This window comes from Gracilinanus agilis, chromosome 3 (genome assembly GCF_016433145.1).
Source record: "Gracilinanus agilis isolate LMUSP501 chromosome 3, AgileGrace, whole genome shotgun sequence".
NCBI classification, from domain to species: domain Eukaryota; kingdom Metazoa; phylum Chordata; class Mammalia; order Didelphimorphia; family Didelphidae; genus Gracilinanus; species Gracilinanus agilis.
Window position 1 is genome coordinate 501143651 of NC_058132.1, and position 6545 is coordinate 501150195.

Genomic DNA, 6545 nt, shown 5'->3' on the forward strand with positions numbered 1-6545 from the left:
TAAATTAATGAATAAATGAATGAATTTGAAAATGCTATGTATATGTTCCTTCAAAATAGACTAAGTCTACTTCCTAAGGACCAACCTAAATAAAGAGAGGCTTGTAACACATAAGTTAGCTACAATGTGATGAATTCTTTGGCCACAGTAAATTCATGAAACAAAGCAAAATATTAAATACCTTTCATTCCTTTGTATCTCTCTCCCATTTCTAATGACAGTAACAGACAGACAGAAAAAAGAAAGTAGGAGAAGGACTAAGAATCATACAATTTTAGGCCCTCTATATGTAGCCCTAAAGCCCTGATTTATTCTTTCATATGTTAGATATTCTTCCTTCCTTTCTGTAATTCAAAAATTTGAAAAATATGTCATAGGTCATTGATTAAAATGTTGAAAGAAGAGAGTCAAAGAGAACATTCCCTAAAACATTCCACTAGAGACTTCCCTCCAAATTGGAATCAATCTATTCATCACTGCTTTTAGGGTTTGAGCATTCGACTAGTTCTGAACCCACTTAACTCTACCATTTCTCAACCCATATTTCTTCCGCTTTCCAAAAGGATGAACTGTTTTGTTAAATGCCTTTCCAAGATCTAGGTATATACTACATCTATTGTATTCCTCTGACCTACCAGCCTAAAAGATCTGTTTTTTAAAAAAAAGAGGGAATGGGGCTATTTTAGATTCTCCCTTCTTGATAAACCCATGCCAGTTCTTTGTGAGAAACAGTATGGTGGAGCTATTTAAAAGTGATGGGGGGCAGCTGAGTAGCTCAGTGGATTGAGAGCCAGACCTAGAGATGGGAGTTTCTAGATTCAAATCTGGCCTCAGACACTTCCCAGCTGTGTGACCCTGGGCAAGTCACTTAACCCCCATTGCCTACTCTTACCACTCTTCTGCATTGGAGCCAATACACAGTATTGACTCCAAGACAGAAGGTAAGGGTTAAAACACATATATATATATGTATATATATATATATATGTATATGTATATATATATGTATGTATATATACATATACATACATATATATAATGCATCAAGTTATTTACAAAATTCAATACTTTTATACTGATAATTTATGAATCATATCACTCATTCATGTTTATTTTTGCAGGTTTCATTTCTTTATTCAGTTCATTCAGTGTAACATTATTCAATTTATTGTGTGAAGAGTTTTTGTTTTTGTTTTTGAGGCTTTGTTTCAGATACATCCATTTATGTTACATCAGTATAACTCCTTTGACATTTTAACTTTGCTTTTTTTTAATTTTTTATTTATTTTATATTTGTCTGTAGTACTGGAACTTTTCTTTTTTACTGCTTAACAATTTTTGGTGATTTGGGGTGATTTTTTAATTTTCTTGTAAGGTTTTCTGGAAGATCTGCTTTTAAAAATATTTCTATTATTATTTTGAGAAAATGGGCTCCACTGTGACCAATCAGGCCATTATTTTCTAAAATGTACCTCTTAGGAATAGAATACCCACAAAGGACTAGGCAGTAATGATTCTGTCTCACCTGGTCAATGACTATTGCATCTTTGATAGCAACTTCCTGATCCTTCTCAGTGTTTTTATGGCAAAAGTTGCAAATCATAGAAATCAATGTGTATAGTATTTTGACGGTATGAGACAACAGTTGAATCATCTTATTTCTATGTGTGATGGATGAGTAGGAGATATAAAATTGCTGTCTTAGACTTTGCATTCTTTTACAATAGCTGTTTAAATATATCTTGAAAATTGGTCCCTGAATCCCTTCAAAATTATATTACTTAGAGAACAGATTTCTTCTGAAAGAATTTGATCAACTATTCTTCAACTTCTTAAGCACAATTCCTACTTACTGAAATATTAAATTGGATACTGAAATGGCAAAGTCAAATAAGGTATTTCTACTGTCATCAATATTAAAAATGTTAAAAATAGAATCATTTTGTAAAGCAATTGGAATTATGCAAAGCAAACAACTAAAATCTCCTTTGAACCAGAGACCTCATTACTGGGCTTATACCCCAAGGAAAGTCATCACTAAGAAAAACATTTATTTAAGATCAAAAGATGTCCATCAGCAAATGATCAAAACAAAACAATAATAATCCACCATTCATATGGTACTTTGCAAAAGATTTGCTATATTCTTCCTGATTTCTTGTAAATAAGTGATATAAGGCTTGACCAGCATTCAATGCAGTGCAGTACAAGGTTATAATGATTCTTACATCTTTGAGGTCGCATTGTTAAATGAAACTATAGCTTAATAGTATGTTGGGGGGGGGGGGCGCAGCTGGGTAGCTCAGTGAATAGAGAGCCAGGCCTGGAGAAATCTGGCCTCAGGCACTTCCTAGCTGTGTGATCCTGGGCAAATCACTTAACCCCCATTGCCTAGCCCTTCCTGTTCTTCTGTCTTGGAACCAATACTTAGTATTGATTCCAAGATGGAATGTAAAAGTTTGTTTTTTTAATTAAAATATTAAAAAGAATATTCTTCCAAGTGCCAAGACATCTAAATCTAAGTTATAATCCAATGCATTACTTTTGGTCAATTCACTTAACTTTATCTGGTCCTCAGTTTCTCATTGTAAAATGAAGGTGCTGAATTATGTGATCCCTTAAGGTCTCTTCCACTTTTAAATTTCTGAGTCTATAATATAGCTAATGCAGTATAAAAAAAAGTGACTGCAAATACTTATGTAATTGAAATATAGGATTTATTAAACAGTGATAAATAGCTCCCTCTGGAGTGAATATTCTAAATTAGAGTTGATTTAGGGTGGAAAGAATTATATATAAACTCAAATTCTAATCCCCTAATTCAGTTCCCCAAAAGGATATATTATAAAAGGATCTCTCAGAGATGGTTAAAAATCTAAATGAATAATATAAATTTAAATATCAAAAAGCAAACAACCAAATTATAATTGGTGCACACTCATTTTTATACTTCTATAATACAGCTTTAGCATAAGCCTAAACTCCCTAAAATGGTGTTACTTTTCCAGTTACTTCTCCAAGACTAGAGAGCTGAGACTTGGGGACATTCTACAGCTGGCCTGTCAATTTTTTTCATTTGCTGCATAGCCAAAACTGTCTGTGTCTTTAAAGCTGCCTGGCTGACTACTCTGCAGAGCTTTTTCCTGCTTTCCTGCCTGAGGGTGAACTTGTTGACTCTCTGCAAGGGGAGGTCCTGAGAGCCACCTCCCTCTCCTCACCCTCCACCTTTGGCAACCTAACCTCAAGAAACAGCTCTGGGGTTGTGGTCTTCTTGAGTCATCAGGCTAACATATCCAAATTACTTAGTGATTAGAGAGTAAGATATTTATCAATAGCAAGAGAGCCAGTTTCAGTTAAGTGCTTCATCCCCTCTTGAGAAGAGGGGGAAGGGCAGCATCTACTTAGCAGTTCAGGGTTTCCTCTCATTATCCTAAAACCCTCATTTACCCTTTTTAGTTTTCTTTGTTATTACTTAATATAACCTTTATCTTCAAATCTGTGCCTGATAATCATTTGGGAAAGATACTCACAACTCAGTCTGTACATTTAGTTTGAATCCTGTTGGCTGCCAGTTTAAGAAGATCTCCTCTGTCCTCAACTGTTAGATAACTAATTTCTATATACTCAACATACTGACCTATGACGAATATAAATTTAAGAAAAGGAACATCAATTGGGGTTTCAGCCATAACTGAAACTTACCAGAAGAATCTTATTCCTATCTTCATTACCAACTGAAGCAGAAGCACTTAGAGGGGGAGAGGTTTGAGAGCCAGGAGTGTTTAGCCCCCTCCTTTTCCCTCACTGAAGCCTGTCAATCTCTGGCTCTTGACTTAAAGCTCTATTTGGCCCTGACACATTTATCTGCTTCTCCAAACTATCTGTTATTATCATCATAACAGTATCTCAGGTATTTTAGGCATCTTGCATACTTTAAGTACCTTACCTTTGTCAAGTGTGAGATATTTTCATTATTTCAATTATCACCTTGCCAGTGTTATATTTAAAGGAGGTCACTTGTATCTATTTGAGGTAGTAGAAATGATGTACAGAGAGGATAAGATAGCACTTCTCCTTTATAACAGTTGCCCAGGCAGGATCCTTCAGGTCAAAGAGGTTTATCCCTTCAGGACCCACCTGGGATTAATTGATATTATTAATTTGGGCTCTTCAGCTAGGATAACGTTGCTATTCTGACTGCGTTGTCTCCCTTCCCAAAACCAGCTTTGAAACTGATTTAGGAAGGTACTTTAAACTTTACATATATATATATATATATAGTAAGAAGGATACGGGTAAAGGATTGGGGTAATAGGAGACCCTATTTTAATTGTTACTAATTAAATTCTCACTGTTCACAAATGAAGAATCAATGTTAGCTTCCCTCTAGTTCAGCCTGGCCAGGGCTCAACCAGAGTAGGTAAACTGCTGGGAAATCTTCAGCTTCTTCTTCTGTAGATCTTAAGCCTTAACAGTTGAGATATATTCACCCTTTCCACCCTCTTCTTCGTCTCCTGCCCACTTCCCGGATCCCTCCCGGGCCCTGGGAAGCCTAGATAACTAGATGATGAAACTCCTAATATCTAGGGGCAGTAGACACCGAGGTGGTGGTCAAGTACAGGTTGATAACGGTATATCAAGGACCGGAAGAGCTTGCAGAGTGGTCACTCCCAGACCAGGATCCACACCGATCTCTAGCCTCAGGACAGGTAAAAGACCCCAGAATCTCAGGGTTCTCAACTGCCCCCTCCTGCCTTTCGCATGCCTCTCTGGGAACATTCTATTCAACTGACTTATCTGTCAATCATTGAATGAACTTCAAGCTCCCAGAGATTCAATATAACACCAGGTATGAATGTACTCAATTCAATCTTATTGAAACCCATAACTTTTCACTTTACTTTTTTATTCTTCTCTTCAGTGTCAAAATTGCTCATCAAATTTTCTTTCCCACTCTAGTTTTTGGAAATTCTGAAATTCTTCTATTTCATCAAATGTTAATTTTTTCCCCTAGAGGATTATGCTCAATTTTACTGGATATATAAATCTTGGTTGTAAGTCTAGATCCTTTGCTTTTCATGATATCATATTTCATGACTTTTAGTTCTTTAATGTAGAAGCTGCTAGGCCCTGTGTAATCCTGACTGAGGTTCCATAAATTTGATTATTTTCCTTCTTACTGCTTGAAGTATTTTTTCCTTGGTCTGAAAGTTCTGGACCTTAGCTATAATAATCCTGGAGTATTTTATTTTGAGTCTCTTTCAGGAAGTGACCAATGGATTCTCTCAATCTCTATTTTTCTCTCATTTGAGGATATCAGGATAGTTTTCCCTGATTGTTTCTTGTAATATGGTATCCAGGCTCTTTTTTATTGTGGCTTTCAGGCATTCTGATGATTCTTAAATTAACTCTCCAATATCCATTTTCCAGGTTGGTCATTTCTCCTGTGAGGTATTTTAGATTTTTCTTTTATTACTTTTTCAAATTTTTCATGTTATTTCCTGCTATTTTATGGTTTCATTAGCTTCTATTTGGCCAATTCTAATTTTTAGAAAGTTATTTTCTTCCTTAAGTTTTTGTATTTTCATTTCCATTTGGCCAATCCTACTTTTACAAAGTTGTTTTCTTCAGTGTTTTTTTTTTCACTTCCATTTCCATTTGGCCCATTCTATTCCTTAGGAAATTGTTTTCTTCACAGTATTTCCATTTGGTCTATTCTAATTTTTAGGAAGTTGATTGCTTCAGTGAATTTTTTTAGCTGTTGAGTTTTTCTGTCAATTATCTTATTATTTGGTTTTTTAACTTCTTTTCAAGTTCTTTCAGGGGTTCTTTTGGCGACTGACTTAGTAGCAGCAAAAGCTGAAACCACTCTGACAATCCTTCCAAACCAATCTTTAAAAAGTAACTCAAAAAAAAAACATTGGTTAAAAGCCAACAGCAATATGGAGTGAGAGAGCTCTCCCACTGAATACAACTTGAAATGTAGGCAGCGAGACTTGATTTTCATGGGATAAGGTGGTATCAGAAGCAAAACTGCACACAGAAGGAGACCACACACACACACACACACACACACACACACACAAACACACACACACACCTACTTGTAAGAGGGAAAAGGGGTTTTTGATTAGATATATTAATATTTAAAGGTGTGGTCACTAAGGAACTAAATAAATACCAATTCCTAAAATGATTTTAGTAATTTATTTATAAAATATAGTAGAGAGTGAAAGTAGAGAGATGAGAAGAGGGTAGAGTAAGACATCTAACTTAATGAACCAGATTTGTATTCATGTCTGGGCTTTACTTCATCGGGGCTCCAGAGGCCCAGCTAGAATCTAAAAGTCAATTAACAAGTATTTTAGCCAGTAGGGCTTCTCCCAATCAAGGGAGCCTCCCGGAGGCTAGTACCTCCAGGGAAGTTAAGGTAGCCAGTCAGCCTTTTTCAATCACCAAGGGGTCAGGGTTCCAGCCAGAGCTCCTCCAGGTCCAAGTCACAAACAAGAAAAAAGCCAAAAAGGGCCGAGCCCCAGAAATACTCT